This window comes from Vombatus ursinus, unplaced genomic scaffold (assembly GCF_900497805.2).
Source record: "Vombatus ursinus unplaced genomic scaffold, bare-nosed wombat genome assembly UNPS02014932.1, whole genome shotgun sequence".
Classification (NCBI taxonomy): Eukaryota; Metazoa; Chordata; class Mammalia; order Diprotodontia; family Vombatidae; genus Vombatus; species Vombatus ursinus.
This window is the reverse complement of record NW_020954710.1, coordinates 11,596,543-11,624,131: the sequence shown is the minus strand read 5'-3', so window position 1 is coordinate 11,624,131 and position 27,589 is coordinate 11,596,543. Positions and strand designations below refer to the sequence as shown.

At 45.9% G+C, this 27,589-nt stretch overlaps 1 long non-coding RNA gene across 2 annotated transcripts in view; it reads left to right on the top strand.

The window, feature by feature from the left end:
• LOC114029501 overlaps nucleotides 1-24,614 on the top strand; it is a 97,057-nt gene extending 72,443 nt beyond the window's left edge. For both annotated transcript variants that reach the window (XR_003567495.1, XR_003567496.1), the window contains exons 2-3: nucleotides 22,579-22,708; nucleotides 24,567-24,614. This is a non-coding gene — a long non-coding RNA (uncharacterized LOC114029501). The remainder of the gene's footprint in view (nucleotides 1-22,578; nucleotides 22,709-24,566) is intronic.
• Nucleotides 24,615-27,589: the final 2,975 nt, after the last annotated feature.

The following is a 27,589-nucleotide window of genomic DNA, read 5'->3' as shown; positions in this document are numbered from 1 at the left end:
TGTGTGTGTGTGTGTGTGTGTGTGTGTGTGTGTGTGTGTGTGTGTGTGTGTAACAGAGAGAGAGACAGAGATACTATCGTCCACGGCATCATCCCAGAGTCGTTAATGGGGATGGGTAAAGTGTGAGCCAGAGCATTTGCTCATCACTTGCCATCCCATCCCTACCAGCTTGGCCCCAGCTTTCAAAAGCTCGATAAAATAATAGTCGCGTCTCTCAGCAGCCTCTTCAAGAGCCCACCTGCTTGACCTATTGCAGTGAGGCCAAGCAGGTTCTTCTGCCACTACCCCACCCCACTCCAGTCTTTCCTTCATACTATTGCCAAACTACTCTTCACTCCAATCATGCTACTGCATCTTCAGTGGCTCCCTATTATCTCAGTGAGTAAAACGCCATCACCTTTGCCTTCAAGGCCTTTCAGAACCTAGCACCATCACATCCTGTCTGCCTGCACTTATGATACTCCTCTCTATAAGGTTAGGAACTAGACCGCTGATGTCACCAGTATGGGAATGTCCCCCACTAATGCAGACCACCCCCTTCTCTGCAACTTAAAGTCACCTAGAATTGCCTGAGCATGCAGAAGTTAGGTGACTTGGCCAGGGTCACACAACCAGCGTGGAGGAGCAGCAGCACTTGAACCTAGGTCTTCCTGGCTCTGCGGCTGGCTCTTTCCCCCATGCAGTGTTGTCTCTCCTCCCCCTCTCTGCTCCAGCCGAACCAGACAGCTCTCTATCCCCTCTCTAGATTCAAGTGTCCAGCTCGACTCAGGAATGACTTGGCTATTCTCAAATAAGATGTTCTCACAGTCAAATTCTTTCCGCCAATCAATCAGTAAACATTACTGAACATCTGCTGTGTGCCAGGCACTGTGCTGAGTGGTGAAGGTACAGAGGGAGGGACTGGGGCCGTTTCTTCCTCTGCAGCCTTTTAAAAATCAGTTGTGGGGCCAGATTTTTCTAACCCTGATGACAGCAGGTTTCACCTTTGAATCTGGGGTTCCATGGGGACGTTTCTGCTACTCTTTCCAAAACAGGTTCTTGTCCTTCTTGGGTAGGGTTTGCTCTGCATGACTCAGAGGAGCCTTCTAGAGGGCATGGAGGGGTGGGGGCTGGTCTGGCCTTCATACTGGATTTAATGTACAGAGGACCTGGATCCTTGTGTTATCATGTGCACTTTGTGTGACCACTCCTACGCTCTGGGCCTCAGCTTCCTCAGCTGTAAAATTAAGTGGTTAGACCAGAGAAGCTCAAAGGTACCTTCCATCTCTAATTCTTTGAGCCAGCAATCCCTCTGACTAAGGGTAACAGGACCTGTCCCTCAGGGATATCATTTTTGCAGCAGAAGACATATTAGAAAGAAGAGACTGAAGGCAGGGAGATCAACTAGAAGGATATGGCAGTAGTGAAGGGAGGAGGTGATGAGTGCCTGAGTAAGAGTGTTTCTGGTATGCTTGGAGAAGATGCCAGAAATTTTGTGGGAGGCAAGTTGGCCATCTGGTTGGATCTGGGAGGCAGGGCAGTATGGGCGAGGGAGGGAGTATAAATCTGGAGGTGTAAATATGGGTAACTGGAATGGTGTGTGTTTGAGAGAACTGGAGTTGTTAGAAAAAGGACAGGTGTTGGGGGGAAGATAATGAGTTCTGTTTTAGACATTTTGAGTTTGCGACGCTGATGGGACGTCCAGGTGGAACTGTCCAGCAGGCATTAGAGAGGCAGAGCTGGCCATCAGGTGAGAGACAAGAGATCACCAAGCGGCAAAAAGAGAGGCAGGACGGAGCCTGTGATGACTTCCAGGGTAGAGCTCATGTCCCAGAAGCATTCATTGCCAGCAGATTTCTTGCCAAAGCGCATTCGGAACCAGCAGCATCTCTCGTTCAAGCTCTCCACCATCCCAATAAGAGGTGTCTGATCAAAGTTATCTCAGGTCTGATGTGTGGGAGAAGGCTGTGCTAATGGCTCTTGTCTTTGGCTTACAGTGAGGTGCCATCTGGCAGAAGAAGGGAGGGTGTGTGATGCAAGGGCGTTTGGGGTGGTGACACCTCTTCCTGTCCCTGGGTGACTTCTTAACTGCGGTCCCCAAGCTGATATCGGTAGAGACCAAAGGTGTGTGATCCCCAGCTTTGCCATTTGCTACAATGTGTGGCCTTGAGCAAGTCAATTCCCTATTTGGGCCTGTTTTTTCATCTCTTAATTAAATGAAAGTATTGAACTAGATGGTGATAAAGACCCTTTCCAAGATCCCATGAGCCCTTCTGCTACACACACACACACACACACACACACACACACACACACACACACATACACATACACATATATCCATATATATACAGATATTGCAAGGTTTGGGATTTCCCAAGAGGGTCACTGTAACCTTTATGATTTGACCTTGAACCTTATGGGATAAACAATAAAGAAGAAACCTGGGGGAATCTGGATAGCTGAGGGCATACTGTCCCTGTTCATGGGCCTGTTTCCTGTGAGGATAATGGACCAAATTGTTTCTAAGGGTCCTTACAGATCTAATCTTTTCTAATCCTATGATTTACATTAAAAGCTGCTTGCAGCATGTCCCTGTGGACATTGGGCTGAGCTTAAAGTCAGGAAGACCTGGGTTCAATTTCCCCCTCGAAAATCTACTCACAACATGACCAAAGATGAATCTCTTCATTACTCTGGCACTTCGGTAGAAAATGGGGGAACCCAGAGGCAGGAATCCCACCTTGGATGTTTGTTCACTGTGCAACCATGGGCAAGTTCATTTATCCCTCTGAAACTCATCTTCTTTATCTGTAAAATGTGGCAATACCTGTAGTACTCCCTGCCCCCGAGATTGGTCATAGGACCCAAATTAGAAGCTGCTGGCGAACGTTAAAGTGCTATGAAAAATCCCAGTTATCCACATTGTTTATCTGGCATGCCAAGAGGTAGAGAGTTCGCCTCTGAGTCAGGAAGATCTAGGTTCAAACACCCCTCTGATGCCTCCTGGCTGTGTGACTCTGGGTAGGTAACCCCACCTTTCACTGCCCCAGGGTTCTTTCTGAGTGGCAGTAGAATTGCCAGTCAGCCTTGGTGGTGAAGGATCATTCCCTAGTACCCCTCTCCACCCATGAAATCACAGGTCTTGTCAAAACAACAAAAAATAATTTCCTGTTATCATAATTGGAAAGCTTGGTTAAACCTTAGCACATGGCCATTCTTTCAGTGACCATGAGAGAGGATTCAAAGAAAAACTATATTCAAATAATGATGACAATGATAGCTAGCATTTATATAGCACCTACTATGTGCCAGGCACTGTGCTAAGATATTTACTGTGAGTTATTATCCCATTCGATATTCACAACAACCCTGGGAGGTAAGTGCTATTATTATCCCCATTTTACAGTTGAGGAAACTGAGGCAGACGTGACTTGCCAAGGCTCACACAGCTAGTAAGTAGCTTCAGAGAAGCTGGATTTCAACTCAGTTCTTCCTGACTCAGCTTAGTTCTATATCTAGCATACCACCTAGCTGCCTTAGTATAATTTATGTATTCTCCACCCCTACCCCCACCACCACCACCACCCCCACCACCACCACCACCACCACCCCCATTAGAATGTAAGTTCTTTGAGGGCAGACGCTGCTTTTGTTTCATCTTTGTCTCTCCAATTCTTTGGCAGACAGTAAGTGTTTAATAAATACTTGTTGGCTGATTGATTTTGCCATTAAATGCCCATCTTGCTTTATTCTAACCTCTGGGAGTTGGGGATCTGAACACATTATACTGAGTGCTCAATTAACCAATCCACCACATCACCAGACTTGCCAGGTCTTAAAAGGTCACCGTGTTAAGTCATCAGCCACCACTACTGTCTCCCTGAGTGAAGCGCTTGGTCCAACCCCTTCATTTTACAGGGGACCAAAAGGAGGCCAGAGCCGCTCCAGGGCTTTCCTACAGACAGACTAGTGGAGCCAGGATGGATTCGGTTAGAATCCCAGGTCCTTGGAGGCTGCTTGCCCAGCACAGCCTGTCTGCACAGATCCTAAGGGTTTGAGGTCGGGTTCCCCTCCTCCCTCCTACCCAGGTCTACTCTTTTTTACAATCCATCCCACCTATTTCTGGTACTTTTCCTCCTGAAATGTACCCGACCCCGTTGGAGATCATTTCTGCAATTCCTTTTCCCTGAAGCAAAGTAACACCATGGCCTTCTTCCAATGTGAAGGCACCTTCGGAGCCTTCCAGGCACTCTCCTGACAAAGTAGTTCCACAGTGGTTTCTGTTGGTTCTTGAGAAGATATTAAGATGCAAGTCTTTGGCACTGTCATTTTGAGTGTGCACCCTTCGGTAGCTTTGGGGTTCCGTTTGTTCCTTCCCTTTCAACGTCATTTCTTGCCCTCCCACATCACATGATACCTAAAAAAGAGAAAAGTCTAGAAGTCTATGTCTATGGGGGCAGGGGAGAAACTGAGGCTTCTCAGGCAAAGCCCCCCTACCCATTGCCCTTTTGGACCTTTTAAGAGTTGTTATCATTTCCTTTCTACCTAGGCATTGTGGTAGACATGGGGGCTCTGAACCCTTTTTGTGCCATGAACCCCTTGGACAGGCTGGGGAAGTCCTATGGACCCTTTCTTGGCATCATGTTTTTAAATGCAGAAACTAAACCACAAGGGATTACAAAAGAAATCTATTATATTGAAATACAGTTATCTAAATATGAAAAACTAATGGCCAGACCTCAGGCTAGAAACCCCTCGCTACCATCCAAGGGCCTGGTTCCCAGTCCTGGCCCTTGTTTAACTGTGTGACCACAGGCAAGGCAACCTTCCCTCTCTTGGGTTCAGCTTCCTCCTTGGTCAAATGAGGGGGTAGGACTAGGGGAAGGACAAAGCTGAGCTTGGGCAGCTAGATGGCACATTGGCTGGAGTGCCAGGCTTACAGCCAGGAAGACTCATCTTCCTGAGTTCAAATTTGGCTTCAGACACTTCCGAGCTGTGTGACCTGGACAAGTCTTTTAACCTCCATTTGCCTCAGTTTCCTCATCTGTAAAACGAGATGGAGAAGGAAAATGACAAACCACTCTGGCCTCTTTGCCAAGAAAACCCCAAATGGGGTCATGAAGAGTTGGACACAACTGAAAAAAACAACTGAACAACAAAAATCTAAGCTTAATCCTCTGATAATAATGAGACAACGTTTTCTTTAGAGTAGCATCTTTTGAGAGTTCAGGGTATCTTCACACCTGTTCTTTCACTGAAAACCCTTTGAAGATGCTACAAAAAGGGCTTATTACCCCCACCCTTCTCTGGGCTTAAGTTTTTCTAAAAACAAAATTTAGAGGTTTTTTCGGTCAGGATCAGAGGGCAAGACACGGGGTCATAGGTCTGGAGATGGAAACGGCCAAACTAGTCTAACCACCTTTCCCCCCATTTTACAGGTGAGGTAACTGAGGCCCAGAGACGTGAAGTCACAAAGCTAGCAAACTAGAGAGATTCTAGGATCAGATCATGCACGGCAAGGGGCCTCAGAGGCCATCTCCCACTCCCATCATCCCACTCCCACATTTTACAGATGAGGGAACAGAGAGTCAGAGAGGTTGTGACTCGCCCAAGGTCACATAGGAAAGATGCGGCATAGATGGGCTTTAAACTTGGGTCCTCTGACTCCACCCCCAGGGCTCTTTCCCCTACCCCCTCAATGCCTCTTTAGACAAATGATGGCACAGGAATTGGAACTCAAACCTCTTCACTTTGGCCCTAGCACACACTAACCACTGAGCATCCTCTCCACTGTTCTAACTTTGCCTAGTGTTTTTTATTATTTTTATTTTAATGGGAAAGAGCTCAGGAGACACGCTCTCCTCCTGCCCCCCGAGTCAACCCATGTTGCAGTGGTTAACATAGTTCCTGCCTTTCCTCAATGATTCCCTGGGGCTGGGAGTGCTGCATTTGATGCTGCAGCGTGTGCTGGTCTGTCAGTTTGCAGCATCTCTCTTTAAGGTGTCAGGTCTCCAGAGGGATTGGTTGCCTGGTTGATGCAGTCACTTCCTATTGGGTAGGAGTAGCTGCAGAGCAGAGGACAGATTCAGTATTCCAGGCAGGTCAGCTGTCTCTGTGTGTGTGTGTGTGTGTGTGTGTGTGTGTCTGTCTGTCTGTCCCCAAGTGTCCTGAATGCAGAGCTTCTGGGAGGCAGTCAGTCTCCCAGATCCCCCATCCTCTCTTCCCACGGGAGGTAGTGAAAAGAGCTGGGTAGGTGCCTTTCAGAAGAGAGACAAGCAGCCTCACCAACCCAGGAATCCAGCAAGAACAAATAGCCAAGCTTGATTCAAAGGCTGTCTTCCTTTTTGGAAGGGAGCGTAGCAGATGTGAAGATAGGGCTAAGCCCTCTGTTGGCCCCCGGCTGATAGCTACAGTGTACAGCTGCTGGGGCACTGCAGGGGCCTGATCCACGTACCAGGGCTGGAGCACAGAGCCAAGGGCTGCCAAGCAGCCTCATCCAGGTGTCTCCTTACTTTTTCCAGCTTTCTCTTTACCTGTAGCAGCCCTGAGTCTTCAGCATCCTATCTGACTAAGGAATGATAGGGTGGAGGCAGGTATCCCACTGCAAAGATCTGACCTTGTGTGGAAAAGCAAGCAGCTTGGTCTGCTTGTCATGATGGGGAAAGTGACCTAAAACACGTTGAAAGGCTTCTGTACCACAGATCTGGATTAGAGCCCCTGATAAGCTGAGACCATTTGGGTAGCCAGGTCTCCTATTTTCAAGAAGGAAGGAAGAAAAGATGGATATAAGGGGTTATACGTAAGAGAAAAGGGATATGAGGACAGAGAAAAGGGATGGAAGACAGTGAAAAGAGGAAAGTGGATAGAGAAGGGGGGAAAGGATAGGAAGGAAAGGGAAGATGGAAGGAAGAAAGGAGAAAAGTAGAAAAGGAGGGAAGGAAGATTGGGAGGGAGGGAGGAGACAAGTATTTGTTAAGCACTTACCACGTGCCAGACACTGTGCTAAACTTTACAGATATTATCTCATTTGATCCTCACCACAACCTGAAACCTAGGTGCTATCATTATCCCCATTTTTCAACTGAGGAACCTGAGGCAGACAGGGGTTAAGTGACTCACCCAGGATCACACGACTCGCAAGTGACTGAGGTTAGATGTGAACCCTCAGGTCTTCCTGACTCCAGCCTGCTGTACCCCCTACTTTTCCTGACATGAGACTCCCTGTTTTACTCTTAGTCAATCATCTAGGGCAGAGGTATCAGACACAAGGCCCAGAGAACTCCTGAGTGGGGCCAGAACCAGATTAAAATGTAATTGGGAAATATTTAACAAAACAAATAAAAATACAATAAGCCATAGCCAATGTTACATTTCAAAACGCACGCAGCACGCAGCCTGCAGGGACCTTTACTGCGATTAGCAGGCCCCTCTTTTCTCTTTGAGTTTGTCAGCACTGCTCTGGAGACCCTACTACCACCTTCCTTTTCTTTTCTCCATCTTTGCCTCAGAGTGGGCTTTGTTATTCTGCTGATTTTCTTGAAAGAGCCTTTGGAGGCTAGCTTCGAACTAAAAGAAACTGCCCTGCCTAGCCTACCAACAAATATTTATTAAACCCTTACTATATATCAGCTGGGCACTGGGCCAAGCTAGTCGATTACTCGGTAGTCTTTATTAAGTGCTTGCTACGAGCAAGATCAGTTGCTAACCACTGAGGACACAAAGAAAGGCAGAACGTGGTCCCCATTCTTGTGGAGGTCACATTCTCCAGTAGGGAGACAACCGGCTCACAATGATGCATGTACAAAACTATGTGCAGCCCAGATGGCATGTAGTTTCAGAAGGAAGGACTAGCAGCTGGGGGGACCAGGAAAGACCTCCTACACAACATGGGATCTTGGCTCCTTTCAGGACTCAGCTAGGAGGCAGAGGGGAGGAGGGAAAGCTGCCTGGGCCTGAGGGACGGCCCGGGCAAATCTGAGGAGTGGGAGATGGATTGTCACGTGTGACAGACAGAGTAGCCCTGCGTGACTAGACCAAAGAGTGTGGGGAGGAGAGAAAGGTTTAAGAAGAGGAGAGGACGGGGGGCCAGGTTGTGAAGAGCTCTCAGTGCCAAACGGAGACCAGAGAGCTAGCAGGAAGCTCCTGAATGTTAGTGATTAGGAAGGGGATGTGGTCAGGCCCGGGCTTTAGGAAAACTCACTCGGTCGGCTGAATGAAGAATGGGCTGGAGTGGAGTGAGGTTCCAGATATAAAGGTCAAACGGAAAGCTGCAGTGGAAATCCAGGCCTCCTAATCCCCAAGCCTGATGGGGTTTCTCAGTCTTCAATCTCCCCCATTAGATTGTGGCCAGGGACTGTCTTTTGCTTCTTTTCATATCCCCAGCTCCCCTACTATGTGTCTGGCACATAGAAGGCGCTTAATAGGGTTGTTCTTTTTTTTTTTTTAATTAATTCTTGACCTCTGCTTCCATTTGACAGTGTTGAACACCGCCTCCTTCTGGATGCTGTCTCTTCTCTGAGTTTTCCTGTCGCTGCTCTCCTGGTTCTCCTGTTTGTTTGACCTTTCTCAGTCTTTTCTTTATCATCACTTATATCTTGCTATCAATTGTGGGTGCCCCCTGAGGCTCTATCTTGGGCCCTCTTCTTTCTCTACTCTTTCTTTCTTGGTGACTTCATCAGATTCCATGAGCTTAATTATAATGTCCATGATGATAACTCCCAGATTTATGAGTCCAACCCAGGTCTCTTTCTTGAGCTCTGGCTCTCACAAAGGCCCAGAAAAGTGGTAGATCAAGAAATATGCATTGACTGAGATCAGAAATTTCATAAAAGTGGCTCACACACAAATAAATATTTAGAAAAGGAAAAAAAATTTAAAAGAATGTTTTTGGCCTTTTGGTGAGGCAATGGGGGTTACACATCTAGTAAGTGTCATGTGTCTGAGAGCAGATTTGAACTCAGGTCCTCCTGACTCCAAGACTGGAGCCCAGGGTTACACATCTAGTAAGTGTCATGTGTCTGAGGGCAGATTTGAACTCAGGTCCTCCTGACTCCAAGACTGGAGCTCTATCCACTGCGCCACCTAGCTGCTCCCCCCCCAAAAAAGAAATTTTTGAAAAAAGAAAAAGAAAGTGACTCACAGAAGCTCACAGAAGGGTAAGACCAAAGCACTTTCCAGGGAAAGGTACCCAAAAAGGGAGAGCCCAGTGTCTATCCCTGTGAGAATCATCTGCCTGGTAAAGCCCCAAAGGCCTTTTAGACATCTCAAGTAGGATATCCCAGAAACATATCAGACTCAGCACATCCACACCAACACTCATCATTTCCCCTCTAAACCCTTCCCTCTTCCAAATTCTCTGTCCCGGACATCGCTATCCTCCTAACTATCCAGATTTACAACCTCATTGTCATATTCAGTTCTACACTCTCATTCGCCCCATATACCCAGGCATTGCCAAATCTGCCGCCTTTATCCTTTTCCTTTCACTCACACATTTACCACCCTGGGCCTGGTCATCACCGCCTATCACCTGGACTATGGAAGTAGCCTCCTAACTGATCCCCCTGTCTCAAGCCTCTCACTTCTCCAATCCATCCTTCTCAGAGCTGCCGAGTGGTTTTCACAAAGCATAAATGTGACCGTGTCACCTCCCTTACTCAATAAATATAGTGGCCTCTGGGATCAAATGTAGGACAGCTAGAGAGCTCAGTGGATAGAGCACCAGTCCTGGATTCAGGAAGACTCATCTTACTGAGTTCAAAGCTGCCTCAGACACTTCCTAGCTGTGTGACCCTGGTCAAGTCACTTAACCCTGCTTACCTCATTTTCCTCTTCCGCAAAATGGGCTGGAGAAGGAAATGGCAAACCACTCCAGTATCTTTGCCAAGAAAACCCTAAATGGGGTCACAAAGGGTCGGACACGATTGAAACAACTCAACAGCAGCAAGAATTAAATATAAAGTCCTGTTTGGCATTTAAAGCCCTTCACAAATGACCACAACCTACCTTTCCAGCCTTATTACAGTTTGGTTCCCTCCTGCTAAACGCCCTTCCCTCTCCATTGTTCTTTGGGTCAACTGCTACTTTGCTTCTTCAGAGATTAGGGCTAGCAAATCCTTTTTTTTATTATTATTATTTTATCCAGGGCATTCCTCAGTGTAAGACGTAGAAAAGAGACTAGCAAATAAAAAAAAATATGACTTGCCCCCTACACATTCATCTCAAATCCAACGTGGGTTTTTTCCTTTCCTTGGATCGTAAGCTCCTTCGGTTACAGACTTCTGAACCAGACAAGAAAGATTTTTCTTTGGGTTTCTATCTTCCCTCATGGAACAACAGCCCCAGAAGTTTGGTTTATTTCAGCTTGGGCAGTGAGGGGTGGACAGGGATGGGGGCAATGATTAGTTGTTGATTTCTGCTAGCCTCATAGGTATGACTAGCTAGGTGGCAGAGCAGATACAGCCCTGGGCTTGGAGTCAGGAAGACCTGAGTTCAGATCCCACCTCAGCCAGTTACTAGCTGTATGACCCTGGACAAGTCACTTTCCGTGCCTCAGTTTCCTTTTCTGTAAAATGGGAATAATAATAGCACCTAGCTCTCAGGGTTGTTGTGAAGATCAAATAAGATAATAATTACAAAGTGCTTAGCACATAGCAAATGCTGTATAAATATTATTAACTATCAATTTAAATTAGATATTTATAAACCTTAAAGTACTATATAAATGCTAGATATTATCATTACTAATTACTCAATATATAAAGTACTTAGCAAACCTCAACGCACAATATAAACATTAGCTATTATTATTGTTGGTTTTATAATTATCATTTGCCTTAGCCAACTCCCAACCAGATGGAAGAATCCTTGCTTCCCATGTCCCTGGATTCATGCTTCCCCTCCCCTTTTTGCAGGATAACTTTCCCAAGTGATCTACGCTATGCCTTGGGGAGCAGCTACTCATCTCTGATTTCCTAGGCAAATTATGCTAAAAACAGACCAGAGTACAAAGCCCACCTGGATCTGGCAGAGTCCTGCCCTTCGCTCGCCAGTTACCTGGGTTACTGCCTTTAATTCTAACTCTTTGGATCTCTTGGGAAGCACCTCCTGCTTTGGAGGATGGCTGAGATGCCAGGGGGCTGTTGGGGGTATGAGGACTGTTCCTCTTTAGTAATGTCCCCTGGAAAAATTAGAGGTGATAGGCATCTCATCTCCCTCTTCTTCTGTCAGGCCTGAGACAACAGCAGCAAAGCCTGGGTGATTTGGCAGGCAGACCTGCTGCTTCCCACTCGGGGACCAACTAGAAGAAAAGATGGTGTCCCTTCCCTCGCCCAGGAGATCTACCTCACAGCACCTAGAAGGAGCTAGAGTGGAGATGGGCAGCCCCTGCCCTCATGCCAGCCCCCATGGCCTTTTAATTCTCATTCATCTCATTCCCACTTCCCACCAGACTCACAACTTCCCTTTCTCTTTCCCTCATCTCTCCCTTTTTTCTCTTCCTCTCCCAGTCCTTGAGGAGCTTACATTCTACTGGAGGGAAACAAGGGGCCAATGAAGAAGTATATAGATGTGGTCATTTGAGGAGGAAGCAATAAGGGGCACCAGGAAAGCCTCCCCAAAGAATGTGGCCCATGAGCTGAGCCTTGAAGGAATTTTAAGAGGCCAAAGGGAGGAAAGGATCCTGCAGGGATGAGAGACAATTGGTGCAAAGGCGTCAGGACAAGAGATGGCGCACCAGGCTCACAAAACAGCAAATAGTCCAGTTTGGCCAGAACCCAGAGTCCACGAAGGGCAGTCGTGTGCTATAAGCCCAGATTCCAAGAGACTTGAAATATTCAGCTAAAGGATTGGCTTTTTTATTCTAGAGGCAGAATAAAGATTAAGATTATCTTGGCAGCTGGGTGGAGGCTGAATCAGGTGGTAGAGAGATGAGGCTGGGAGTCCAATTAGGAGGTTCTCTCAGTAATTTGGATGACTGGTGACAAGGGCTGGAACTCAGTGGCCATGTAGTGGAGACAAAAGGACAGATTTGAGAGACATTATAAACACCTTGGTGACTAATTGGGCATGGGGCAAAGGGAAGGGGCAGGGGAAGAGGTAAACTCTCCTCTCTACTCCTTGTTCCCCTTCATTTTTATTTCTCAGCTGTCCGTGCACATGCTTTTCAGCATTTGCCTTAGAGTACTGCTTAGCCCCAGCAGAGGAATTTGGGGCCAAAGAAGTCAGACTAGCTGATCCCAGCTCAGCAGTGTTCTGGAAGGAGAAAAAAAAGCCCTCTGAGCCACGATTGGTGCTCTTATTAAAGTAAACTCTAGCCTGATGTGCCTCGGTTCCCTGAAAGCATTTGGTGCTCCTTTGGGGAATCGATAGGAATAGGGGGAATTGGATCTCTAGGACCTCCTGACTCCACCAGTGTCTGCCTCACTTCTGTGTGGAAGAGTCATCATCCTCCAGCAGAGAGGGCCAGAATTGGAGATCAGGGAAACTGAGTCCAAATCTAACCTCAGACCCTTCCCAGCTGTGTGGACATGGAAAAACTCTGAGCCTTGGGTTCCTTGTGTATAAAATGGGGATAAGGATGCCTGTCATTTCTGCCTTCTAGAACTAGTGGTGAGGTCCAGAACAGTTATGTAAAGCATGTTATAACCTTATAGCCAGGGAATTATCATAGTCAGTCTCACCAAGCATTTATTAGTATTAATATTAATAATGATATCAATACTTAGTCATATAATAATGTAACTAATATAAATAAATATATAATGTTGAATAAATGTAATGACATAAATTAATATTATTAGTAGTAATAATATTAATACTAATAGATGCTAGCCTAAAATAGCTAGTATTTCTATAGTACTTTTAAGGTTTACAAAGTACTTTACAAATATGACTTCATTTATCCTCCAAACAATCCTGAGAGAGGGCAGCTAGGTAGTGCAGTAGAGAAGCAGCTAGGTGGTACAGTGGATAGAGCACCAGCCCTGAAGTCAGGAGGACCTGAGTTCAAATCCTCAGACCAAACACTTGACACTTACTAGCTGTGTGACCCTGGGCAAGTCACTTAATCCCAGTTGCCTAAAAAAACACACACACACACAAAAAAAAACAAACAAAAAACAAAACAAACAAACAATCCTGAGAGCTAAATCATACTATGATGCTCATTTTATAGATGGGGAAACTGAGACAGATAAAGTGACTTGCTCTGGCTTACACAGCTAGTTAGGGTCTGAGGTTAGATTTGAACTCATGTCTTCCTAACTCCAAGCCCAGTGTTTTATACACAGCACCACCTAGCTGCCTTACTTAAATCTATCAGTTAACCTCTTACTTAAATGTTCCAGGCACTGTCCAAAGCACTGAAGATACAAAAAATAAAAGAAAAAAAAAAAACACAGTCACAGTCCCTGCCCCCAGGGAGCTCCCAGTCTTCTGCTTGCAAACAATCAGATACACACAATATCTATACAGTGCAAATGGAGGGTAATCTTAGAGAAGAAGGCCGTAGCAGAGGATGACCAGGAAAGGTCTTCTGCCTATATAGTAGCCTATATAAATGTCAGTTATTATTGATTCTAGGGCCACTAGGTGGCGCCATAATGCACACAACCCTGGGCCTGGAGTGAGAAAGACTCCTCTTCCTGAATTCAAATCCTGCCTCAGACACTTACTACCTGTGTCACCTCGGGCAAGTCACTTCACCCGGTTTGTCTCAGTTGCCCCATCCATAAAATGAGCTGGAGCAGGAAATGGCAACCCACTCCAGCATCTTTGCCGAGAAAACCCCCAGTGGGGTCAAGAAGAGTCAGACACGACTGAAAAACAACTGAACAAGTAATGTTCTTTCTGTTGTTGTTAGAGGTAACAGCTGGTCGGGCTCTACTGAGGCCAAGACCATATATCTGATTCCTACACAAGCCCATTGTCTCCACACAGAGTCCATCTCTAAGAAGTGCCTCTCCAGCCCTCCTTCCCAAGATAGTAAAACTCAAAAGTGAGTCTTTGACCACTTGGTGACACAGCGGATAGAGCACCGAGCCTACAGTCAAGAAGGCTTGAGTTCAAATGTGGCCTCTAGATACTTATTAATTGTGTGACCTTAGGCAAGTCACTGAACCTTTGCCTCAATTTCCTTATCTGTAAAATTGGGCTAATAATGGCACCTACCAGTATAAAAATTATCGTTATCATCATTATTCACTTGGGATCATAGATCTAGAACTGGAAGAAGGGTCCTCAGAGACCATCTAGTCCAACCCCCATTTTACAGAGGAGGACACTGAGGCTCAGAGAGTGGAGTTGGTTGCCCAAGATCACAAAGTCAGGAAGCGGTTGAAGTGAGATTCGAGTCTCGGCCCCCTGACTCCAAACCCAGCATTCTTTCCACTGTGCCACATTGCCTGTTCCAACTCATAGAAAAGTCCCTCGGCAACTGACATACCCCTGCCCGCAGGTAGGGAGAACAATCCTGTAGTGCTAAGGTGCCGCACTTGAGTTTAATGACGTCATCTTAATGATTTCACTGGAGACCATTTGGAGGGCTCTTAGCTCTGTGTCTCCAAGAGTAGCCAGATTTACATGAAGTTCACTGGTCCCCAGGGAAGGCTCTCTTTGGGTTCTCAGCAGTTAGATGAACCTGATCCTCATCGCAATCTGTGGGGAATGAGTCATTTTCTGTGTGGGAGACATCTGGATGCTTTGGCCCCCGTGACCAGTCAGCTTAGGTTGGGGCTCATGATAGGGATGGCTGACACCGACATAGCAATTTAAGGTTTCCTAAGGTTTTTTACTCACATTATCTCATTATCTCTCATCTTCATAGCAGCCTGTGAGGGAGATGGTTTTGTTGTCCCCATTTTACAGATGAGGAAACTGAGGGTCAGAAAACTGAAGTGACTCACCCAGCACCCCAGTTAGAAGGCTAGGACTACAATTAGGAGGCTATGAATTAACATGTAAAGTGCTTTGCAAGCCTAAAAGGACTCCATAAGCACTAACTAGCATCATCATCATCATCATTATTTCAATAATTTGGACAGTTGTAGAAAAGGGCCCGAATTAAGTTAGTGACCAGTTATCAAGTATCAGAGACCAGAGCTGAACCCAGGTCTTGCCAACTACGAGGACGGTGCCCCCTCTTCTCTAATTGACATGGCCGCTCATAGTGTGAGTTAGTACGGAGCAATCTCTTAGCTGAAACCATTGTGTGCTTTTGTGAGACTCAGAGTGGCCATTCCTTTCTCTCCATCCCATCCATCAGCTGGATCTTTGAGGGATTCCTGCTACCAACAGTGACCTCTTCCCATGGAGGGGAGTCATATGTGCAGCCCCAGGTTGGAAGATTTCAGTAGGGCGAGTACTGGGTTGAAGGCAGGACGATGTGTATCCTGTCTTTGACACTTAGGCTTAGGAACATAGAGCTAGAAGGAGCTCCAGAAGCCAGATAGTTCAAGGCCCTCATTTTATAGATAAGCCCAGAATGTGGATGCCAGGCTTTGTCCAAGGTTACACAGAGCGAGGTCTTCTAGTTAGGAGAAATCCAGTGTTCCTTCCAACCGTAGGATGAGAATCCCAAGAAGGGACTGTTAGAGAGGTAGGAGGGGGGCATCTTCATAAAAGCTCTCCCGTAGATAAAGGCAAACAGAAGAATTCACAGGATGGGTGTCTCGCCACCAACATAGGATGGATGAATGTCTGAATAGGTGGTGAGTAAAGTGAAGAGTTGATGGCCACACCTCTAATTCTAAATGAAAATGGCTTCCCTGTAATGGAGTGGTAGGATGGTAATGCCACAAAGAATTCATGATGAGAGGAATTGCCAGAGAGATTTGTCTGCTAAGAATTAAGTCACTGTTGTTCACCTTATAAGCCAGAACTTTTTTCTTGTCCTGTCATTTCAGCTGCATCCAGTTCCTCTTGATCCCACTTGGGGTATTCTTGGCAAACAAAGATACTAGAGTGGTTTGCCATTTCCTTCTCCAGTTCATTTTACAGATGAAGAAACTGAGGCAAAGTGACTTGCCCAGGTTCACACAGCTAGGAATGGTCTGAGGCCCAGATTCGAACTCGAGTCTTCCTGACTCCAGGCCCAGCACTCTATCCACTGTGCCACCTAGCTGCCCACAAGCTAGAGCACTGGTCTCCAAAATAGGAGGCTATGCCCTGACTCCAAGGGGTATGTAATCAACCAATCAGAGGGTGGTAAGATAGCTCACATCCCACCCTTTCCCTGATAGCCAATCATTAGAGTTGTCTCCAACACTATTACTCTAACCCTTTCCCCCCAGTACTCTACCCCTCCAGTAGCTCCCACCCTCTCTCATTCTGAGCTAACATGGTCTCCACCCCCATAGCATTATTGGCACGAGCCACTAATTAAACACAGGCACACCCACATAGAGCGCATCCACCCTCTGCCCTTCAGGTCACCTGACGATTGCAGCAGGTCCCCCTCAGAAGGCCTGCGTTCCAGGACAGAGCCCCACCTGCCCCTTTTTGCTTTGGTTGGGATAGGAAGAGCAGGTATGGATGGGATGAAATCTGTAGACTAGATCTTATCACATCATCTTTCGTCTCCCCCACACACGTCAAACTCCCCCTCTTTCAAACGTCCACATTGCCGTTGAGGGTACCACCAGCCTTCCACTCACCCAGGTTCCACTCCACATGTCCTCACATGTCTAATCCGTGGCCCGATCTTGTCATCTCTACTTCCACATCTCTCACCTGGGTCCTCTTCTCTCCCCTCCCCAAGCCACCCTTTATACATCTACTCGAGTGGTTTTCCTGAAGCTCAAGTCTGACTCATCACTTCCTTTCTCAATAAATTCCATTGGCTCCTTGCTGCTTCTGCAAACAACGATTCATCTTTCTCTCATCCTTTTTTTCTTTTCCTTTTGTACAAGTTGTGTAATGTACCTAATTATCAGTACAGTTATACTTAATATAATTTACAAATAACTAAATATACACATATTGGGGGTACACAAACATTTTTGACTGAAGGGGTGTGCTATCAAAAAAAAAAAAAATGTGGCAACCGCAGAGCTAGAAACCAATTAGGAGCACCAGACTTCATCCGTGTGAGCACTCCCCCTAGAGGATCACCCTGCAATCGTCTCTGCCTGTCCACTCGTGCTCTGTAGCTCTTGTCCACGTCTCCCCATATGCTCTTCACTGCCAGTCTTCACAACATGCCTGGGATCTTCCCCTAGGCCAGGAATTCTTCACCTGGAGGTCCATGATGAACATTTTTTTCTTTAATATTTTGATAACTCTATGTCAAAATAATTGGTTTCCTTTGTAATCCTATGTATATTTTATTTTATGCGTTAAAAACATGATTCTGAGAGGGGTCCATAGGCTTCACCAGATTGCCAAAGGGTCCATGACATGGACACAAAGGTTATAAACCCCTGAACTAGGAAATGTATTTATATTATGGCATGTGGGCAGAAGAGCAGCACCCAGATTCTCCACGTTAGCCAAATCTCCTGTTCTGTGGCTAGCCCAACCGTCACACACTTCTTTGATATTATCCTTTATACCCATCCTGTTGCCCCCAGCTTGGTTGAGATATTCCAAGGCCTGTGGCTTGCATCTGCCATGTACCTCTCACCTGTAAGGTTTAATTCTCTGGAGTCTATGATGTTCCGTACTTCAGAGGCATATAACAACAATCACAAAAACAAAAATAAATCTTGAAAGAGCATCACTTCCTTCTAGGAGAAGCTTGGGGCTATTCAAAACACAACCCAGCTTCACAGAGGCAAGCCAGACTTTCTATGTCCGTTTCCAGTTCCCCAGTCTTTGATTCACTCTGAAGTGCTTTTAATACATTCAGTCTCCCATCTCCATGACTTTGCACTAGGTATCCCCCATGCCTGCAGTGCCCTGACACCATCTCCCACCTCTTAGGTTCCTGGGCTTCCTTTGTACCTCACGTTCTCCTAGAGGCCTTTCCCACTTAGCACAATGCCTGGCATATAGTAGGCACTTAATAAATGCTTATTTCCTTCCACTGCTTCCCTACCCCCATATACACGCTCGTGCCTTCCCTCCCATATTGCCATCCAATCTAGTCTGCATGTATCTTGTATGACCCTCGTTGTCTCCCTCATTAGAATGTGAACTCCTTGAGGGCTGGGACCATGCTTTTGATTTTTTTGTATGTCCAGGGCTTAGCCCAATGCCTGGCACATAGTAGGCACTTAATAAATGCTTATCAACTCACTGAGACGGGGAAGAATTCTCTAATGGAACCTCATCCATGAATATTGATCATCTCATCCAAAGTTTACAAAAAGAAATGTATTTTCTTTTTTTTCAGGCATTTTGGGGTTAAGTGACTTGCCCAGGGTCACACAGCTAGTAAGTGTCAAGTGTTTGGTCTGAGGCCAGATTTGAACTCAGGTCCTTCTGACTTCAGGGCTGGTGCTCTATCCACTGCGCCACCTAGCTGCCCCAGAAATGTATTTTCTTATTCTTTCCTCAAGCCTGCAGGACTCCTTCCTTCTATAGCTCGGGAAATCCAAAATTTGAACCCATTTGACTATCAGCCCCCTGAGAGCAGGGACTGTCTTTTCCCTCTCGTCATATCTCCAGTGCTTAGCATGGTGCCTGGCATGTCATTGGTGCACTTCTATCTATCATTTCACCAGAAAAACATCTCTCACTCATGGAGAAGCAATGGGGACAGTGAGGAGAACTAGCTCTGAAGTCAGAAGACCTGGGTTCAAATCCTACCTCTAATATTAACTGCGTGACCTTAAGCAAGTCCCTTCATTTCCCTAGGCCTCAGTTTCCTTGTCTGTCAAATGAGGGGCTTGGACCAGGTCGTCTCAGAGGTCCTTTCCCATTCTAAACTGTGGTCCTCTGGCCTTCTGAGTTGTAAATACTGAGAGAGAAAGTATCCATGTCTGCCACGGTGCCATTACCAGGGTTCTGCTAAAAGACTAAGAGACCTAGAGCCCTTTGAAGAGCGCTGAGAAATGTGTGTGCATTGTAATAGCTCACACTAATTGTCTACCAAGAACTTGACACACAATGTCTCATTTCATCCTGGCTCACAGCAATCCCGCAAAGCCAACACTGTAAGTACTCGTTAACCCCATTGTAGAGATGAGGAAACTGAGGCAAAAAAAGTTCATCGACTTGCCAGTCGCTGTCAGGGTCTGGTTTTTCAACCAGGTCTTCCAGGCCCAGGCCTCAGGACTCCCATAAACATGCTGTACAGCCCAATTCCAAACACTCCTGGTTCCTTCTTTTCTCTACAGGTGGTTGTCCAGGCTCTTGTACCATTTCTAGGCCAAATAGTTTTGCATTTCTAGCCCAGATGGATCACCTGGAAACCAGCCAATCCAATCCCATTGTGTGTAATACAGGCTAATTCAGGGTGAGATCATGGAATCTGTCTAAGAACATAGGAGGACCATAGATTTAGGGCTGGAAAATTTTTTCGAGGTCAAAGTCAATAAGCATTTATTTAAGCACCTACCATGTGCCAGGTACTTTACTGAGCATGAAAAAGAAAGGCAAAAACAGGTCCTGCCTTCAGGGAGCTCTCATTCTAATGGAAAAGACAACATGCATAACTATGCACCTGTAAAATAATCTCTGGGGGAAAAGCCTCCTACAGAAGACAGGCTTTAGTCTGAGTTTTGAAAGAAGTCAAGGAAGTCTGAGGTCAGTCAATCAGTCAAGAGTCAGGACATGATGTGTCAGGTCTGAGGGAGCTCAAGTGGGTCCATATACTCACATCTCAAGCTGGAAAGGTAGGGTGAGGCCAGGACGTAAAGGGCTTTCAATGCCCAACAGAGGATTTTCGATATTTAATCCTGGAGATAATAGGACGCCATTGGAGTTTATGGAGTACAAGGGTAACTTGGTCAGAGATACACTCTAGAAAAATCACCTTGACAGCTGAGTAGAAGATGAACTGAGGCAGGAAGGCCAATTAGAAAACTATTACTGTAACCCAGGTGAGAGGTGATAGGTATGCAGCAGTATAAGCCCAATGAGGGGAGAGGAGATGCCATACATTAGAGGTGTTATGAAGGCAGAAGTGATAAGATTTGGCATCAGATTGAATATAAGTGGTAAGCACTGTCGAGGAGTCAAGGATGATCCCTAGGGTGTCATCAGCCTGGGTGACTGGGAGGATAGTGGTGCCCTTGGTAGTAAAAAGAATATTCAGAAGAAGAGAGAGTTTGATGGACAAATGAGTTCTGAACTATATGTACCTTTCCTCCAAATCTGGCCTCAGGCACTTACTGGCTGTGTGACCCTAGGCAAGTCACTTCACCCTGTTTGCCTCAGTTTCTTCATATGTAAAATGAGGCAGAGAAGGAAATGGCAAACCACTCCAGTGTCTTTACCAAGAAAACCCCAGATGGGGTCATGAAGAGTTAGACATAACTGTAATGACTGAACGACATTTTGTATATGCTTATATGTGTATGTAGAGAGAGCTAGGTAGCACAGTAGATAGAGTGCTGGACCTGGGGTCAAGAAGATCTGAAACCTATGGGACATCCCAATTCTAGAGGTCCAGAAGGCATTTGGTGACCTAGGACTGGAGCTCAGGAGAGAGATTGGGACTGGATATATAGATCCGGGAATTACTTGTGTAGAGAGGATAGTTGAAACTTTGGGGGCTAATGAGATCACACAGTGAGATAAAATAGAGGTGGAAAAGAAAAGCAGGCCCAGGACAGAACCAGCAGAGGTGGGAGGCAGAACCCACCTTTGGTGAGCATGATCAGAATAAAGATCCGCAGAAGAGACTGAGAAGGAGTGGTCTTACAGGCAGGAAAAAAAGCCAGGAGTGGACAGTGTTCACAAAAAACAAGAGAGGAGAGTATTGAGGAGTATAGGGTGAAATAAGTATCAAAGTCTACAGAGAAATCAAGAAGGATGCCCGCTGAGAAAAGGCCATCAGATTTGGCAGTTTATTAAATGGGAGGAGGTGGAGGGATGAGGGTGGATGGGCTCAGACTTTAGGAAGATCATTTTGATAGCAGAATGGAGGATGGATTGGGATGGGTGGAGAGAGACTTGAGGCAGGGTGACCAACCAGGGAAATCAAATTCCAAGGAATGGGCCGGGCATGAGGTAGTGAGAGCTTGTGCCAGGGTGGTTGCAGGTAAGAGCAGACAAAGGGATGTATACAAGAGATCTTGCAAGGGTTGGATATGAGAGGTTAGAATGAGTCAAGAGCGACACCTAGGTTGTGAACCTGGTGAGTGGGGGGATGGGGTTCCCTCAAGAGAAGTAGGGAACTTAGGAAGATGGGAGGGTCTGGGGGGAAAGATGATGATGATGATGATGGTGATGATGATGGTGATGATGATGGTGGTGAAATAAATAGAACATGAAAAATAATATGTATTATAATGTATATCATAATTATATATAATTTAATAGCTAACATTTATATAGTACTTACTATGTGTCAAGCGCTTTACAATTATTATCTCATTTGAACCTTACACCAACCCTGTGAGGCAAATGCTATTATTATCCTCATTTTACATTTGAGAAACTGAGGCAAGCTAGGTGGCACAGTGGATAGAATGCTGGACCTGGAGTCAGGAAGACTTGAGTTCAAATCCATCCTCAGACACTTACTAGTTATGTGACCCTGGGCAAGTCACTTCACTCTGTTTGCCTCAGTTTCCTCATCTGTAAAATGAGCTGGAGAAGCAAATGGTGAACCATTCTAGTATCTTTGCCAAGAAAACCCCAAATGGGGTCACAGAGAGTCAGACATGACTGAAATGACTGAACAATAACAACATCAACAAACTGAGGCGCACATGGGTTAAGTGACTTGCTCAGGGTCACACAGCTAGTAAGTGTCTGAGGCTGGATTTGAACTCACATCTTCCTATAGCATACTACGCACTATGCCTGAGCACAGTTTTGGAAATGTTGAGTTTAAGATGTCTATAGGAAATACAGTTAAAGATGTTCAGTAAGGAATTAGAGATGCAAGACCAGAGGTCAAGAGAGAGGTTAGGTGGGAGACAGCTAGGTGGCACAGTGGATAGAGCACTGGCCTAGGAGTCAGGAGGACCCGAGTTCAAATTCAGCCTCAGATGTTTCACACTTACTAGCTGTGTGACCCTGAGCAAGTCACTTAACCCTATTACCTAACCAAAAAAAAAAAAAAACCTAGTAAGAGAGAGGTTAGGGCCGGATAAATAGATTTGAGAATCATTTGCTTACAGATCATAAATGAATCTATGGACGTTAATGAGCTCACCAATTGAAGTAGTATAGAGGGACAAGAGAAGAGGACCCAGGACAGAACTTTGGGGAACACCCATGGTTAATGGGCATGACTGGGATGGAGGTCTTGCACAGGAAATGGCATGTGCCAGGTACTGTGCTGGCTGCTGGGGGATAAAGTCCTGTCCTCAAGGAACATTCCATTTGTTGATGTTTTTATAAATTTATAAACTAAAAGACCACCTGTATAACTCATTTCTCTCTCTCTCTCTCTCTCTCCCCCCCCTCTCTCTTTCCCTCCCCCCTCGCCTCTTCCTCTCCCTCTCCCTCTCCTTCTCTCTCTCCCTCTGTCTCATCCTCCAGAGTTTTTCCAGAGTTGAAAAAGAATATAAGTCTTGGCAACTGAGGCTGGCTCCATGTATCCAGAATCTACCACAGGCTCGCCAGCACGGCTCTCCCTACGACAGACGGGCTCCCCAGGCATGATTTACAGGTGACTTTTTCCCTCTCATTCTGGTGATTCTTGGATAGCTCCCTCCCTTCCCTCATGAAGCTTAAAGGGGTCCCACCTACCCTAAAATACAAACTCCTCCTTCCCTTACCCCTCCAACTTCCAGTTCAAACAAGGCACTTTTTATTGTGATGTTGATTAAGAATATGCAGAACTATTCTCTTTTATTTTCAAAGGGGAAATTAGGGGGAGGGGAGGAACAAACAAAAATATTTTAGGTGAGATCAGGTGGTGCATTCCCCATTTTTCTCCTTTCAAATGATCTACTTGGGACCATAGACTTTTCATGTGGTCAGAGAATTGGTCCATTCTACTTTTCTTTTTTTCTACCATTAACACATAATGGCCCAATGGGCCTTCATCTTTCCTGCTGCCCTTAGGAAATGTGGAAAGATAACCCGTGTGAAATGTGGAGCTTAGAAGCTTGTCCTAATTTCCTTGACCGCCTTATTATGGGGCCACTCTCAGATTTAGAATTTGATTTTCTCTTTCTTTTAAAAAAAAATGTTGAAACTAAAACAGGAAATGTTTTAAATGTTTTTTCTCAAGTGCCTCTGCCCAAGTCCTCCTCTGAGGCCTCACTGTGGCATAGAGGTGGCCCTGGGTTCCCAAAGGCCAGCAGACTATAAACTCAGTCTGGTTCTACCATGCTGGAAGGCTTCAAGAATGGGCCCAGGAGACTGTGTCTGCTGTCTGAGCACTGGCCCAACTAAGGGTTGAGAGGCTCAGCCACCATCAAGGTGGTCACTAAATAATGAATTCATTCTTTGGCCATGACAATCCAGGAAACAAAGGAAACACAAAATGGCCCCTGGTGCCTTTAACCGTAATGGTGACATAGGGGCAGAAAGTGAGGCAGAAGTTACTAAGAACCACTGTTTTTAGACCACCTTTAAGTATTAATTTAACAGCTGGTTCCCTAAATGTGAGGTCTTCACCCATTGGCCAACTAACTGATATTCTACTGGAAGAATTGAACCAATATCACTTGAAGGCTGCTCTGATACCCATGGAGTGTTAAAAGACCTAGAAAGAAAGTCTCCAGCATGCAGGTAGATCCTCTGTAGATGAATTATAGGCTCCCGTGGGGAAGAATCACCCGGGGTTAGAAACTATGGGTGGGTGGCAGGCTGTCGCAGGAGAAAGGAAGCCCACAGGGATGAGAGCAAGATCCCATCAAAATAGCAAAAGACCCTAAAATCAACGCCCTTGTCCAGTCCTTCAGTTGTCCAAACCTGATAGAAGCTTCTGAGCATTTTCATGCCAAAGGAAGTCTCCTCCCCATTTAACCTGGAAAACCCCATTTTTTCCCTCGGAACACCAAAAAGAAATACAGATTTGTATTTTGTTCTGTTCTGTTCTGTTCTGTTTTGTTTTCCACTGTACAGACTTAAGCATTGATTGGGGAGTTTTCCCCTCCCTTCTCCCAACTATAGCATTCAGTCTGTTCAAAATGCATTTTGCATTAAAAAAACGAGTATACCAGGGATAAATTTCTTATTCGCTGGCAAAAGTGTGTGCCTTTTAGTAATACCAGGCAGGCAAGCACTAGCGACAGATGCAGAACCCCATAGCAAGCCTCTAATTCCATCTGACACTGGGTGGAGCTCTTGTAGAAATTATCACGGCCAACTGAGTTGTCTTCCCAAAGAGAAACACGGTGGACATTGAAAGAGACATTCCTGTCAGTGGCAGAGAGAGGAGAGCCCTGTGTGATGATGGTGATAGTGGGAATAGTTTCTGTGCTTGACACTCCTTGGTTGTTAATGTCCATTGTGGACTGTCTCTCTCTCTCTCTCTCTCTCTCTCTCTCTCTCTTCCTTTCTTTTGCTATCGGAAGTACTCGATACGGGAGTCCCAAAAGGCAGCTCCAGTTTTACAGGTAACAGAGACCTTTATTTTCTCCTAAGCTAGTAAACAGTCGCAGGTCAGGGAGAGGGGTGGGCGGGACCGACACTGGGTAGATGGCATGACGTCATCATCATGAGATATGATGGCCCTGCAGGTTTCTGGTAGGGCCCTGAAGAGTTTCCACTGGAATGTGGATTCTTTGGTGTGATCTCATGGCTGGTTGATTTCTGAGAGCCTTCTGCCTGTGCGAATGGTCCCCGTTAACGAGTAAATGTCCTGGTGGGATTCTCAGAGACCAAGTAGCTATTCCGCAGTAAGTCTCGGGCCATCCTCTGAACCCTCAGAGTTTGGGGGCTGCCGTGAATCCAAGGACCCCAGGATTATGATCGCAGATGTAGAGATGGAAGGAGTCTTAGAGGTCACTGAGTCCAACCACCTCATTTTGCTGAACATTTTTAAATTTACATTTTGCAGGAAACTGAGGCTGACATAGGTTGTGACTTGCCCAGGGTCACACAGCTAGATTAAATGAAATAACATATGTAGAGTGCTTCACAAACCTTAAAGCTCTATAAAAACACTAGCTAGTGATAGAGGCAGGCCCTCCAGACCCCAAGCCCAGAGAGGGGACTTTTTGAAATTCCCTCCCCATGCAAGTATCCTCCCAGAGGTTTAACACTGGTGAGTTTCCTGGCATCCCTTCATTTTTCATAAAGAAAAGGCCCACAACCTGTGTGAAAAATAAAAGTATGCCAGGAACCAGACCAGGGAAAAAATTAACTGTCAGTGTTATAAAACATTACCTTGAGCAGAGCCAGGGAAATGTCACAAGATTCTTAGTGGATGGAGAGCCAGCCTTGAGAGCAGGATGACTGACCTTGGCACAAGGGACATCCCAGCTACAACCTTGGACAATATACTTAAACTCCCAGCACCCCCAAGCAACTCTCTGAGGCTGTATGTGACTGCTGAGCTGCAGAGGTCCAGGTGTGGAGGAAAGTCATCCTGTCTGCCTCCCCACACCAACAACCATGGGACATTTTGAACCTGGTCCTGGGAGGGGGGAAGTTCCTGGTTTTGGCATTTGGGGCAAGCTGGCCAGGGCACACAGTGAGCCTACAGAGTCATAGGCTTGGAGGAAAGCAGAAGCTGCTGATAATTAACACAGCACATCAGGGAGGGAGGAGTCTGAAGACCCAAGACCCAGTCCTGACTCTGTCACTGCTACTGACTGGTACTTGACCTTTGACTAGTAGTGTGGTATCATGAACAGAACATTGGACCTAGAGGTAGGGGACCTGGGTTCAGATCCTACCTATGTGACTTTGGCCAAATCACTTAACTCTTAACTCCCCAGAGTCTGGTGCCTCATCTGTAAAAAGAGAGACTTGAACATTTATTTAACACTTACTGTGTACAAAGCACAAGGGATACAAGTACAAACAAGTATGACCCTGAGCAAGTCACTTCACCCTGTTTGCCTCAGTTTCTTCATCTGTAAAATGAGCTGCATAGGAAATGACAAGTATGACAGGTCTTGCCCTCAAAAAGCTTACACTCTACTGGGGGAAGATAACATACAAAGGAGAAAGGTGGGGAGTAAAGGTACACCTGGCATGGAAATAGTCTGGATGTGAGTAGAGGCATGAGTTGGGTTCAGATTAGGCCAAAGTTGGCCTCTCAGAACCCAGGGTGTTCTGTGGATAGAATCTAAGGTTCACATAGAGAGAAAGCCCCATGTGGAGAGAGCCAAGAAGAAGGCCACTGAGGAGGCTCCTTCCAGCTCTCCACCAATGAGCCCATGAATCATTTCCCCTCTCCAGGCTGCATTTCCTCAGTAGAGCCAGGAAGTTAGATCTGATGCCCAGATACAAAATTCCATGACTGTGTAACTAGCTGTGTGGCCTTCGGCAAATCTTTGTCTTTTAATCACTTTGAGCCTCAGTTTTCTCATTTGTCAAAATGGGGGTTGAACGACCAGCCCGCCTTGCACCCTTTCCTACTTCATGGCAAAGTTCCAGTGAGGTGGTGCTGGGGAATGTGCTCTGAAAACCCAAGAGCATTGTAAGGAGAGTGGAGATGATCAGAATCACTAGTGATACTAATAGGGACCACTCGGTGACGCCATAGTGCACACAGCCCTGGGCTTAGAATCAGGAAGACTCATTTTCCTGAGTTCAAATCTGGCCTCAGGCACTTCCTAGCTGTGTGATCCTGGGTATGTCACTTCACCCTGTTTGCCTCAGTTTCCTCACCTGCAAAATGAGCTGGAGAAGGAAATGGCAAACCACTCTGGTATCTTTGCCAAGAAAACCCCAAATGGGGTCACAAAGAGTCAGACACAACTGAGAAGACGCTAAACAATAAAATGATACTAATGGCTTTTGGCTCATTCACCAGCAGGTGGAGCCACTAAGGAGTCTTACTCTTTATTAGCATCAGAAACCTGAAGCAGTAGTACCAGCATTTCTTGCTGGATTTTCCATTTTTTCTAGAGTTTCTCCCTCTCTGAAGCCCTATCACTGTAGATTTGGCCCACGTCCCCAAGTCCCTGTGGACTAGTGTCTCTGTTTCTAGAATTCAGGTGAAATCTTTTGTCCGTGACCACCACAAAGGTTGGGGACCATTGGGCTAGACGGTCAAAAGACCCAGCCCCATATTCAGATATCCTATGAAGGAGATAGTGCCTTAGAGATGTCACTTAGTAATATTATCAGATACCATGAGATCAGGAACCAAAACCTTTTTTTTTGACATTTTAAAAATATTTTCTTAACATTTTTAATGTTTCAAAATAATTGGTTTCCTTGTGACCCTATGTATTTGGGAGGGGGGGCTTTTGCAATTAAAAATGTGATCCTAAGAAGGGGTCCTTCTATCCATGACATGAAAATGGTTGAGAACCCCCTGCATTTGAGGCAGTCTGGTATAGTGGATGGAGGGCTTGCTTAAAGTCAAGAAAACAGGTTTGACTCCTACCCCAGGCACAAACTAGCTATGTGACCCTAGATA